This window comes from Acromyrmex echinatior, chromosome 6 (genome assembly GCF_024713525.1).
Source record: "Acromyrmex echinatior isolate Ae372 chromosome 6, ASM2471352v2, whole genome shotgun sequence".
Classification (NCBI taxonomy): Eukaryota; Metazoa; Arthropoda; class Insecta; order Hymenoptera; family Formicidae; genus Acromyrmex; species Acromyrmex echinatior.
This window is the reverse complement of record NC_141857.1, coordinates 13,913,537-13,928,618: the sequence shown is the minus strand read 5'-3', so window position 1 is coordinate 13,928,618 and position 15,082 is coordinate 13,913,537. Positions and strand designations below refer to the sequence as shown.

The following is a 15,082-nucleotide window of genomic DNA, read 5'->3' as shown; positions in this document are numbered from 1 at the left end:
AATTGATGGAATTAAAATTTATTTATTTAATTAAAGAAATTTTTTTATGTTTATAACGTATAATTGTCACAATTATACGTTATAAACATAAAAAAATTTCTGTATATATATATATATATATATATATATATATATATATATATATATATATATATATTAATAAATAGTAATAAGGCTCTGTACGTGTATAAAACAATGTAGTACAAAAGAAGGGCAAAGAACCAGTAATATATAAAAGAACTTTAATTTAAATTAGCATTAAAAATTCATGTAAACAATTATAATTAACAACAAACTCCAATCGAGTTATTTTCAATGTAGTCTTAATATATCAATATCGTTCTAAACCAAAAATATGTACATGTGGTATTACAATACTATATTATAATTTTTAATATCGTATTTTTCATTCTGTGTACGCTGAAAGTCATTTTTATCAAGAATCAAAGTAGTCATAAGAAAATTCTGGAAAAGTAACCGTGAACAAAAAGAATTAATATTAACTACATACAAATTAGTAATATAATAATGTACCTTGTCAGTGATATCAGTAAATGTGTTAAGAGTCCATTAATAAAAAGAGAGAAAAAAAACGCAGGTAGATGGTAGTTCATTTCGTGGTACAATATATTAGTTTTTTTATTACATAAATTATTTTAAGCAAATTTGCAAAAGTAACGAACATTTAACTTTCATGATGTCAGATAACCAAATGTCAAGAAGAAAAACATTTATCGAGAACGAAACACGGCAAAACAGGAGGGAAAAGGAAAGAAGATATTAGAAAGGAGAAAGAGAATGTATAATGTGAGAATACAATTCAGGCAAAGACTCTGTGTCATTTTGTCTATTTATTCCATGTTTCTGTTTTTTAATATGAACCATTTTAGATATTAACCTTTTATTATATGAAGACTCTATATCTAATATGTCCACTTTATCCTATTTAAAATTATGATTCTCCTCAATACGGTGGTTGGAAATCACTGATAGAGATTTTGAACTTAAATTAATATCTGAAACATGCAATCTGGTCTTTAATTGTCTTTTTGTCTTTTGGCCAATGTAACTAACATCACAATCCTCACAAGATATTCTGTAAACTACATTTTGATTATAAGAGCGTTCCAACTCATCCTTTCCTCTCTTTATAAAATTTTTTAATGTGTTTGGAATGGTAAAGGCCAATTTACAATTAAACATATTAACAATAGGTGTAAATCTTTTAGATATTGTATTGACATATGGAATAGTAAAAAAACTTTCTGTGTTTCATCCTTATTATTATTCAAACTATTATTTATTGTTAATATGATATTTAATTCTATTATGAATAATCGAGAAAATAAAATGTAAAGGATATCCATTTTGTAAAAAAATATTAATGGTGTCAATCAAATTATTTTGTTGGAACTTCGGATGACATAAGCAAAAAATCTTACAACTGCATAAATTACACCTCTTTTATGATAAAGTGGATGGTGTAAATAAAAATTAAAAAATATACGGAAGAGGTTGCTTTATATATTATTGTATTACTAATTTATATGTAGTTAATATTAATTCTTTTGGTTCACAGTTACTTTTCCAGAATTTTCTTGACTACTTTGATTCTTGGTAAAAATGACTCGCAGCGTACTGAACCTTTTTCACAGAATGAAAAATACGATGTTAAAAATTATAATAGTATTGTAATACCATGTACATATTTTTGGTTTAGAACGATATTGATATATTAAGACTACATTGAAAATGACTCGATTGGAGTCGAAATGCATCATATCTATAATATATTTAAAGTGAAATTTATTAATGTTAAAATATAGACGTAATAAATTTTTCGGATTAAGTGAAAGAAACTCAGATCGCGTTGAGAGATGACATGATATAACCATTTTTGCATTGAATAATAAAAAATTACATTATGGCTTACGTATTTATAAAGCATTAATTTGAAGAATCTTTAATATAACAATATTGTAAATAAGTCTTCATTTTTGTCTACTTACATTAAGCATGACAATATTCAATAACAAAGGAATATGTGTCACCTCTGGAATCGATTTAAAATCTCTTTGAAATATCGTTAAACATAATGACATAAGGAAAATACGCTTTCTTAATGCATGCCTAATTTGATTGTTTGTACAAGGATTTATCGTTAAAAGGAAATTTATCGTAACAGTGTTGAGAAACGAAGCCATTCTCTCATTACATTTTTACATGTCCCATGTCATGGAATTTCTTGACAAAATTCAAAAAGGACTGTGCTTCTTGACTGAGTGCTTGTCACCATGGATTGCAATGAGAAGATGATTTCGTATAGCATGGCGAAACGCCTAATTACAATGGCTGTAATTGATGTGGAAGAGAATGATGACAATAAGGCTCTCATATACATTAAAGAATTTAAAAAACGCGAATGGCTGGCTGATATACTCGACTTGATCCTGGATGCTGATTACGAAGGTATAGATTCTTTATGTAATCTGGATATTATTAAGGGACTAGAGCGACAGCAAAACTTAATCAAGATCGATATTACAGATTTTCATTTCCAATGTACAAGATGCTTACGCCCTCTGAGTTAATATGATCATGCAGGAAATTCAATCGATTAATTATCGACATTTTAATTCCATTTTCCTACATAATCATCTGAGCTCAGGGACGAAAATATGTATTAGGTTCGATCCCACAAATGTAAGATTTATTTTATTTCGGAAAATTTTAGAATTGAGAAAAAAATAAACCGGGATTGAAGTTAATCTTATATTTGTGGAATCAGGCCTTAGAAGTACAGTTGCATTATGTACACATGCAATATAGGCCGCGTTCCAATATATACCACCAGTACTAAAAATCTGTAATATACATAAAGTATAGATTTTTAACTAATATATCAATACGAAGCCGTAGTAGCACTTTTTTACGTCAATTTAGGATAATATATTATCAATAAATGAATATGACATTGCACATACATGACCCTCTTTGCTCTGTCTAATAAAAAGAGATAGATGCTTACAGTACTTACATTATTAACATGTCAACTTATGTATCCAATATAGAAAATTGTATGTATATTATACTATGTGAATACACTCACACACACGCGAGCGCGCGCGCGCGCATGCATTATATAAACAGATAAAGGTTACTCATGTTGAGATAATCATGCAGATATTATCTATTATATTTATACGCAATATTAGAATTTTATGTACATATATTGTATAATGTGTGTGTATTCACATCGCACAAACATAACATTTATACATATAAAAAATAAGATCATAAAAAACCACAGCACAAGTTATAGTTTGTGATATTTAATTATTATTACATTAATTAACATTTATAATTCTAGCATTGTTGTAACATATATATAAAAAAACATTATTAGTGAACATAAATTATAATTATATTTTATATATGTATTATAATAACATATACACAATAATGTACGCAAAATATAATTTTAATATTACATATACCATTAATTCACTAACATGTCTACCATATATGCAATAATAGAATAATCTTTTGTATCATTGTGTGTGTACACCTATATTATAATACACATAAAATGTGATTGTAATTCGTATTCATGAATAACTTTTTATATACAACTGTAGGGATTCAACGATTAAGAGAAGAGCATATTTATCAATAAAGGATGTTTAATAATAAACAAGTCAAAATTAGACACAGAGAGTATTACAGAGATTCTCCTTTTTCCTTTTCCTTCTTTTTTCATCTCTCGTTGCCGTCGTCATTTATCTGCTCTCCACAATTCGGCCGTCCTGCTCCATTATCCGTGTCGAATCCCCTGGGTCTAAGTGGTTCATCGTTTTAAGCGTAGGTAGAGGGTTTTTACCGTTGGTCCCGTTTCCTACCTTTGTGACGTCATAAGTATCATAGGACTTTACCTTAGTGATGCAATATGGTCCCAGATATTAGGTTTTAACTTTAAACCAGATTCTGCTTGTGTACGTTTAATAGCTACGAGATCGTCAAGATGGTACTTATGGGGATCTCTGCGTCGTAGATTGTAATAGTTCTTGTTTTCGCATTGGACTTTTCGAGCATCTTTCAATTGTCTCCGAGCATCTTTCAATTGTCTTCTTGTATCATCATAATAGCGAATCGCTTAATTGCTTCCTTCATAGTGAAATCTTCCTTAGATTTCATCCTAAACCCTATCATTAGCTCGAAGGGAGTGGTGTTGATAGTGCGTTGATACGTGGAATTCAAAACTTGTTATAGTTTGGACACATTTGATGAGTTCATTTACTGACATCTTTGCAAGTACCGGGATGATTGTCCGGTTAATCCTTTCGACTTATCCGTTGGCCCTGGGTAAGCCCACGGTGACTTTAATGTATTCAATATTTTCCTGCTGACAATAGTCCTCGAATTCGGCAAAAGTGAAAGTAGTGCTTCTATCAGAAATAATTCGATATGGATTGCCGAAAATACTTTTGTATTTCAATGACCTCTTTTGATGTTACTGCCTTAGTGGGATATAACCACACAAATTTTGTAAAAGTATTTATGACTGCTAAAATATATTTATAATTCTTGTGAGTCGTCTCTCTAATAGTTTTAAGTCCATGTGGTAGGTGTGTAGTGGCACGTCACCTTTGCTCAATGAATGTAAATATCCCTCTTTTCAATGCATCTTTTTATTAATTAGAATGCATTTAACACAGTTTGCAATGCATTTTTCGACTTCTCTGTGAAGATTTGGGATAAAAAACTCCTATTTCATTTCTTCCATTCGCTGGGCGGCAAAGTGCCATCTTTCGTGCATTCTTTATGATTTCGTTTTGCATAGCACTAGGCAGTACGAGTAAATCACAACCATATGAGCATTTGTAGACTAACCCGCTTCGTAAACCAAAATTTTAATATGGGCCATTCTCTAATTGCTTCTTAATGCTCTTAATGATCTCGTTGTTGTCTTGTGCCTTTCTCGTCTTAGGAATTATGTCGTGAATAGATTCCATCATCATAACAGGATGACGGCTAAGCGCGTCCATATGCTTTAAATGTGCTTCCGACCGATATTCAATAGTGTAATTGTATTCTTCTAAGACTAGAGCCCATCTTGCTATTCGTGGCGTCTTTCTTATGCTTTTTTATGCTCTTAGTTTGCTGAAATGCTGCACAGTCAGTGATAATCTTGAATGTTTTTCCTAAAAGATAGATTCGGAACCTGTTAAGGGCTTCTACTACTGTTAGCGCCTCGAGTTCATAGCTGGAATATTTCTTTTCTGCCTCTGATGTTTTTTTGCTCATAAAGTACACGGAATGTAGTTTACCATCTTCGAGAAGTTTGTGTAATAACGTAGCTCCATAGCTGTCCTGGCTGGTATGCACTTCCGTCTTCCGTATAGTCTTAATTATAAATGCTTTGCAAGTTCTTCGGTTAAACATTGTTTCAATCGGTTAAGTGCTTCGATCTCTTCTTTCTCAAACCGAAACACTTGATTTTACCTCAGCAAATCGGTTAACGGCTTGGCAATCCGGGAGTATTGTGGAATACATTTCCGGAAATAATCGATTAAAACCTAAGAAACTTTGTATTTGTTTAATCGTTCTCGGTTCTAGGAAGTTTCAGTTCTGCCTTTGTTTTCTCCGGTGAGGGATATAACTTTCCATCCTCAATAACATGTCCTAAAAATTCAATACGTCGTTCTAGCAGTTTACACTTTTTCTTGTTGATTTCTAATTCGTACTCTTCTGCTCTTTTCAATACCAATTTCAGCTTGTTGACTACTTCTTCTTCATTCCTTTGCTAGTATTATTAAATCATCGATATAGAGCAATGTGATTCTTTGCGACGCCATGTCATTGAAGATATCATTAAAAACGCTGAAAAACAGCTGGCGAATTACAAAAAAAACCATAAGGTACTTTTTGAAATTGATATTGCCCATCATGGGTTATAAAAGCTTATATTTCTGACTACTTTCGTTTATCGGCACATGGAAAAATCCATTCCTCAGCTCTAGAGAGCTATACACGCGAGCATCTTGCAACCTGTCTAAAATATCTTCTATTAAGTGGATAGCGATTTTTCATTATTATCTTGTTGCACGATAATTTATGCAGATTCGTGATATCTCATCTTTTTTTTAGTTACCACTAGCCTATTCTGATGAACATGGTTCAATAATTCCCTCATCAATCCATTGTTTCACTTGTTCGGTCACGATTCTTCTCTCAGGAAACGGTAATCGTCTTGGTCGCGCATAGATCTTCTAATCCTCATTTAAAGTAATAGTCATCTCAACATTAGATGTCTTGATCTTTTTAGGTACATAACTATTTAAAATATCTTCTACTTTCTTTCTTCTTTCTTTACAAATTCTATGCCATAGGTACATTTAACATAATAGCGTAATTCGAGGAAATGATATTATTCAGTTCGTATGCCTTATGGATGGTGATGCTATCTTTATTGATATTTACTTCGGCTTGCGACAGCAATTCACTTCCAACAGCTTCCATAATCATAACCTCATCTGCTACTATAAATCATCACGTGGAAGTATTCGTCATCAATAGTAATAGTAATCGTGAAGTGTCCCATCGGTGTCACTTTACTTCCACCAAATCCAGAGAATTTCAATGTGGAATTTGAATACCGATGCGCTTACTTCCTTTATACAAGCTTCGATTTATGATATTGAATTAACTGTCTAACAGTGCATTGAACTTCTTATCTTTGATCTCTATTGTTTTGTACATATCTTTAAGGGCTCTAGGGCTACTTACAGGTTCAGACTTCTTTGAGTCATCTTTAGTATCTTCCTTCAACTTCTTTGGTTTCTCGTTTTTGCAATCAAATGATTTATGTCCAAATTCATTACATCTAAAGTATTTGGCACCTTTATTTTTATTATCACATGTCGTTGAATTGTGGCCTACTTCGCCGCAATTAAAACAGCTCTTCTTTCAATCTCTTCTTTCGAGTCTTTTTGTAGTTTCTTTGTTTACGTTGATGTTCGAAGTTTTACTAGTGTTTGCACTCCTCGGTTTCATCTTCTCTATGCTTTCAACTTTTCTTTGAACTCCTTCATATTTCTGGCTCCGTGTAGGACGCTTTTGTTCATAGATTAATCATCTATACCATCAATAACATATTAAAATAATGCTTCTTCTTCTATTTCGCCTCTTGCCGCTATTTCCTTCATAGCCAGCAGGTATGCTTGCATCGATTCATCTTTTTTTATCTTCCTCTTATCCATTAGTCGGTGTAATTCAGCACTATTCACTTTGTCGCTGAATTCGTCTAGAAGTGCCTTTTTTAATTTCTTTCATGTAGTTAAGCCTCGTTCTCCTTGGATGTACAGTTTGACTAATCCTCGTAATGACTTTTTGGCAAATATCATCTTTTGTATATTTGTCCAACCATAAAGTTCAGATATCTCTTCAAAATCCGAAATCCATCATATTACCGGATATTTCTTCTCTACTAAAGCGCCTGATTGAGTCTTCTACGTCCCTAAACGTCATTGCAAATTTATTCCTCATATCATACTTTTAGTCCTACCTGATTGATCATTGTCTTCATCGTCAGTATTCAATTCATTTCTCCGTCCTTGTCTTTATCCTCATTAACCTCCTCCGCTTCTTCTTCGTTAATCTCATCGTTATCATCGTCATTGTCGTCATCATCGTCTTTTTCAGCATCCTTCCTGTCGTCGTTCGCTTTATCTAGCATGTTAAGATCTATCAGATAGTTGCAAATTCGTTGACTTAGCTCTTTTTTGATGCCTGTGTTGTCAATCGCCAAAATATTACAAATTGCTACTAAATCTCCCCATCCTAGATAAGTATTCGCGTACAATAGCTTATCTTTGTGCTCGTCTGATTCGCTGGCAAACGTAAAGCTGCCGAATTCACGAAGTCGTTTTCGATTACCGCGATCTCCTTTTTGCTCGAAAACTAACCTAGCGCCTTTATGATTTTCGTGGAGCCTATCTTAAGGTTATTAGCTATTATCTTTATCTGTTCCAGCCTTTCCATCGTCTTAATAGCTTTAATCATCTTTACCTTGGAAAAAGCTTTCACTTCCGTCGTCGTTTTGTCAATCTAACCTCGAAATTTTCCAGATGTTCCGTCGTGGATGTGCAATGGATGGATGTGTCGGCTCTTCTTTTCTCAATCAGATCCCGGGACAACCCGCCAAATTTGTAGGGATTCGACGATTAAGGGAAGAGCACATTTATCATTAAAGGATTAGTAATAAATAAGTCAAAATTACACACAGAGAGTGTTACAGAGATTCCCCTCTTTCCTTTTCCTTCTTTTTTCTCTCGTTACTGTCGCCATTTATCTGTTCTCTACACAACGTTACAATTAAATTTTATGTATATCATTATACACATCATATATTATAATATAAAATTCTAATATTGCACAAAATGGACATAGAGAATATCTGCATGAATATTCTAATAATTTTTAATAATGTATGTTACGCGTATGCGTTAAACTCTCGGATTCTAACTCTAACACACAGATATATGCGACATACACAATGCGAGCGAACGGCAATCTTCTTTATGTTAACGATCACGCGGCGGATCAGAGGAAATTTTGGCGCCTATGATCTCACATTCCCGAGGCTTACAATCGCTTATCGCGTCGTAAAGATTCCGCGTGACTGAAAATCTATAGTTACGTATATTACATATTTTCAGTACTAGCAGTCTATGTCGGTATACAATCATAGTATCACTTTTTCCTATGAGCAATATCATTTTAGATCAGATGTAACATGTATCCTGCAAATTATCATCATGAAAATATTTTCCTTCCTATATAAATGTTATTTTTTTAATAATGGTGATTGAACATCATATTAATAAGTAAATATATTTTACTGAATGTAATGTACTTTTAAAATATTATTTTATTATTTTTATGATACATTCGGTTTTCTTTCAAAGAGCCTCTAATCATATTAGGTGTACAACTTTGCTTCCGCCGTTTTTTTTCCGAAATTCGAGGCTTTATTGTAAAACACTGATTATACATTTATGATTCAAAGTATTGTCCGCTGGCCATTATTTTCTCCCATCTTTCGGACAGCGTACGAATCCCACGTCGAAAAAACTGGTCATCTTTTGAGGCGATCCACGAATCGATCCAATTTTTTACTCTAAATAAGACCGGAAGTGCTGGTCAGGCCGTGTGCCATTGATCGAAACAAATGATAGTCAGAGGGAGTAACGTCTGGAGAATACGGCGGGTGGGGTAGGACTTCCCATTTCAATGTTTCCTAGTATGTCTTGACCACTTTCGCAATATGGGGTTGAGCATTGTCATGAACATGATTGAGCATTGTCGCAAAAACACTTTATCGTGTCTCTCGTTGTATTGCGGCCGTTTGTCTTTCAATGCTCGGCTCAAATGCATCAATTGCGTTCGATACTGATCGCCTGTGATTGTTTCAGTCGATTTTAACAACTCATAATACACTACGCCGAGCTAGTCCCATCAAATACAGAGCATGACCTTGGAGCCGTGAATATTCGGTTTGGCCGTCGACGTGGAAGCATGGCCGGAACTCCCCATGATTTTCTGCGCTTGGGGTTATCGTAATGAACCCATTTTTCATCCCCAGTCACAATGCGATACAGAAATCCCTTCCGTATTTGTCTTTCAAGCAGCTGTTCACAAGCAAACAAACGCCGTTCAACATCTCTCGGCTTCAATTCGTACGGCACCCAATTTCCTTGCTTCTGAATTATTCCCATGACTTTGAAGCGTTTTGAAATGGCTTGTTGAGTCACTCCCAATGATCGCCAATTCTTCTTGATTTTGACACGAGTCTTGATCAAGTAATGCCTCCAATTCTGCATCTTCGAAAACTTTCTCTCTTCCACCGCTATGCCGGTCTTCGACGTCAAAATCAAGTCTCCTTCAAATCCATTCTTGAAGCGTTGAAACCACTCACGACACGTTCTTTCATTAATAGCGGCCTCACTATAAGTATTTGAAAGCATTCGATGAGCCTCAGCCAGATTTCTTCATATTGAAGCAGAAAATTAAAACCTCCCGCAAATGACGAGAATTTGGCTCGTAAACTGACATTTTCAATCTAGAATAACTTTATGATGCAGACACAAATCGACTAATGTTTCTATGGGATTATGTTGACAGATGCCCAAATTTATTGTATGACGTCTATGATCTATTTATTTCGACCACCGTTTATCGCTAAAGCTATCTATAGGAAAACGGCGGAAGCAAAGTTGTACACCTAATACTTATTTGCCACAGAATGTATAATATCTTTTAATATAGAATAATAAAAATTTAAGGCTAATAAGAGTCGACACAGGACGAGATGCGTAATTTTAATGGAACGGATGGAATGGATGATGACTTAACTCCAATAACTCCGTGATGTCTTTTATTCAATATGTGAATAAAGAAGACATGTTGAATGTGTGAATAAAGAAGACATGTTGAATATGTGAATAAGGAAGACATCACGGAGTTATTGAAGTTAAGTTATCATTCCACATTAAAATTACGCACCTTGTCCTGTGTCAACTCTTATTAGCCTTGGTATTATTTTAAGTAGTGAAAGTCCGATTAAGATTTTCAATTTTATTTTAATATAGAATTTAATATAGAATTTTACTTTACCGCGTTATATATTTGATCATCAGTTTGTATTATTTTTTAGTTTTTCCAGGAATAAATCTAGAAAATGCATTTAAAAGACGCATCAATAATAGAGCTGCATCAATAATAAAGTTTTTTTCAATAATGTGGATCCAAATACGGTAAACGCTAAAGTCATGTTATCCTTTTCTTAAATAGTCGTTAAGAAAAAGATAACGTCACCGTGGTATTGATTATGTATCTTTTTCTTTACGGCGAAAATATGAAAAATAAAAATTTTTTGTACGTGTGTACATACACATGCATACATACATAAAATTTTTCACTTTTCACATTTTCGTTCTAAAGAAAAAGTTATTTGATCGACTTAGCGTTCACCGTATCTGGATAAACAGTATTGTAAAAACTTCCTAATATCGAAAGTTATTGTTCATTATAATTATCGTATTATATTATTATATTGTATTGTGTCAATTATATTGTAAATGTATATATATATATATATATATATATATATATATACTAGATGGGGTGAAAAGTAACCTCCTTGACCGCCAGAATGCGCCACTACTGCAAAAAAGTTTATGGTGCCTTGTAGTCCGTTCATATTTAGGCAGACATGCCAAGTGGCAGTGCGATACTGCCCTTAGTTTTGTTTTGAGAGCTGATTGTTGTTGACGTGTTTGCGAAAACGATTTTCGTTCTCTCATAAAACATTATTTTTTGAGAGGCAAAACGGCGAAGGAAACAAAAGAAAAGTTGGATAAATATTATGTGGCTAATACTCCGTCAGATTACACCGTCAAATATTGGTTTCGAGAGTTTCGTGGTGGCCGCAACTCCACTACCGATGAAGTCCGCAGCGGCAGGCCCTCCGATGCGGTTACCGAGGAAAATATCAAAAAAATACATGAAATGGTGTTGGCTGACCGGAAAGTGAAGGTGCGCGAGCTAGCAGATGCTACAAAGATTAGTACTGAGCGAACACGCCATATTTTGGGCGAGATTCTGCATAAGAAAAAAATTTTTTTCATTCCCAAGGAGGTTACTTTTCACCCCACCTAGTATATATATATATATATATATTAGGTGTACAAATAAGTTTCGCCGTTTGACAAAAGACGACGCCACTAGCAAGCTATTGTTAAAATTGTCTGATGTAAAACATTATATCGTAAGGTTGGACATCTGTCAACAACATAATCTTGAAATATTAGCGATTTTGTATCAGCATCATATATTTTTTTTTGTGCGAAAATGCCGAGTTTTAAGCCGAATAAGCGTCATTTGCGGGAACTTTTGATTTACTTCTTTAATTTGAAGAAATCTGCAGCTGAGGCTCATCGATTGCTTGTAGAAGCATATGATGAGGCTGCCTTAAGTGAGAGAAGTTGTCGTGAATGGTTTAAAAAATTTAAGAACGGTGAATTTGACGTCGAAGACAAAGAACGTAGCGGAAGGCCGAAAGTGTACGAAGACACGGAATTGGAAGCATTATTGAATGAAGATTCGTGCCAAACGCAAAAAGAACTTGCACTTACATTAGGAGGGACTCAACAAGCAATTTCACATCGTTTGAAATCATTGGGAATGATTCAAAAGCAAGGGAATTGAGTTCCATGAACTGAAGCCGAGAAACGTTGAACGCCGATTTTCCATATGTGAAATGCTGCTTGTCAAGCATAAACGAAAGGGTTTTTTACATCGTATAGTCACTGATGATGAAAAATGGATCCACTACGATAACCCAAAGAAGAAGAAATCATGGGGATCACCTGGTCATGCTTCAACATCGACAGCCAAGCCGAATATTCATGGAAAAAAACTCATGTTATGTATTTGGTGGGATCAGCTTGGTATCGTGTATTATGAGTTGCTCAAACCGAACGAAACCATTACTGGGGCTCTCTACCGAACACAATTGATGAGATTGAGCCGAGCACTCAAGGAAAAACGCGCCCACTACTACTCCAGGCATGACAAAATTATTCTCCTGCATGATAATGCTCGACCACATGTTGCGGCGCCGGTCAAAACCTACATGGAAACACTCAATTGGGAAGTTCTACCCTACCCGCCGTATTCACCAGACATTGCCCCTTTCGATTACCATCTATTTCGATCGATGGCGCATGGCCTGTCTGAGCAGCACTTCACATCATATGAAGATATCAAAAATTGGATCGATAATTGGATAATTGGAAGCCTCAAAAGATGAAGCGTTCTTCCAACGCGGTATTCGTATGCTACCAGAAAGATAGGAAAAAGTAGTGGCTAGCGATAGACAATACTTTCAATAAAACATTATGTATCGTTCTTTCACAATAAATGCTTAATTTTTTATTAAAAACAGCGGAAACTTATTTGTACACCTAATATATATATATATATATATATTATAATATATATATTATAATATATATATATATATATATATATATATATATATTAATTATGTATTAATTATTATTATATAGGAAGGAAAATAAAGGATTGATAATTTGCTGGAAAATACGGTCGCAGCATATTTTTTCTTATATTGCAACGCCTGAGCTACACATCCGCGCGCGTCGAATGTCGATAATAGGCGGCGGAGGAAAAGAAGGCGATACTTCAAAAGTCCAAAATGTGCAATTATTTCCGAGTACCGGAAAATTTAACAACGTGTATTCCAACAACTGTAGGAAGAATACCGAATCACCTCAATAGATAAAAAATTATTTGTATATTGCACAACATATAAAGGCTTTTCAATTTGTGAACTATAAAATTATATTGACATCATCAATAATTATATTAATCATCGCACTTTTGCGATTTGGTTCATTATTTTAATATAATATTAGGTGTAAAAAGAAATCTATTATTTTTCCAATAGATGGCTTTAGTAATCTGTATCTCGCGTCGCACTCTACGCGCGAGATCACGAAATCTTGCAAACCACTTCAATGAACATGGCATATAACGCTCATGGAAAATCATGGAAATGTCAATATCTCGTAAATTATCGTTTTGAAATTATTTTTGCTATTATACATAAATTGGAGGGATATACAATCAATATAATTAATTAAAACTTATACGTTATCTATAATGTCTTTTCTCCTCTTATTTATACACGTTAAGGTGAAATTGCCGAGAAAGTATTTTCGGTCACTAGAAACAAGCGAGAGAGAGACAGATTCTGAAGGATAGATTCGCTGTTTCGCTCGGTAAGTCCAGCTCGGCGTGCGGAATCTCACCGATTACAATTGGAGCTTCTATCCTTTTTTGTTTTTTCTCTGTCATACTTCTGTTTCGATAATTCTGTAATTCAAGAATATATTCTATCAGTTCCGATTTACCATTATCACCAATGCAGTAAAGATGCACAACTCCTTTTCTAAGCAACGATTCTATTTTATTGTAATATATATTTTTTTATATTGTATATAGAAAATGTGTTATTATTATGGCGTTTCCAACTGATAATATATTACTGGTTTAATATATATAATGATTCAATCTATTTCTGTATTTACGCGCGGGCGATGAGAGAAATGACGCTTCCTACTAACAATAAGTGCTGTTTGACACTTTGATGTCCAAGCCAAATAAAAAATGTGCTGCATATAACAATTTCAGACTTGGTACGTTTTAAATAAGTAGCTGATGCCCTACAGAAAACGTCAAAGAACAATACTATGCTTGTAGAAATGAGCTAAGGGTTTTAGTATAAGAGAACGGAGTCTACAAAAATTTCATTTGTATGCTATGAGTGAAATTGCTGCTCACGCTTCGGCATTCGAGCAGAGTCGAAAATTAATCAAAAATAATACGATATATGTGAATATATCATATTATTTTTGGTCGATTTTCGACTCTGCTAATATTGTATATTTTTTGTGTTTATAAAGACATTATTTGTACATAAAAATTTAAATAACTAATATCATATTTAGTTTATTATTTTTCCTCTCAAAAAAAAAAATTTTGACTAGAGCACGTAAGAAGCTTACAGGCCTGAGTAGGTCGATAATTTTGATCGTTTTTGCTGATCCAGCGAGGCACACTTGACAGCGCCGCTGTCACAATATCAAGAAAATAGTGCCGGTGTCATGGCTTTATGTCAATTTTATTTGTAGCATACGAAATTTTTGGCGACTCTGTTCTCTTATACTAAAGCCCCTAGCTCATTTCTACAGTATTGTTCTTCGAGGTTTCTGTAGGCTGCTGGCTAGTTATTTTAAACGGATAAAATTGGAAACTCTTATATGTGCAGCACATACTGCGACGATTCGACTGCAAGAGCTAGTGACAAAATTACAATTTTTAATTTTCTTTCGTTTTTCGTATTAAATTGTAACTGGTAGCCAGTATTATTGTCGATACTTTAATTGTAGAGAAGGACTTTTCAATCTGTAAGTACAATTAAGAGAAACGAACTGAG

General features: G+C 33.9%; 1 protein-coding gene across 6 annotated transcripts in view; it reads right to left on the bottom strand.

Moving 5' to 3' along the window:
- Window positions 1-15,082, bottom strand: part of LOC105154230 (uncharacterized) — a 242,674-nt gene that overhangs the window by 86,888 nt on the left and 140,704 nt on the right. The window lies entirely within an intron of this gene.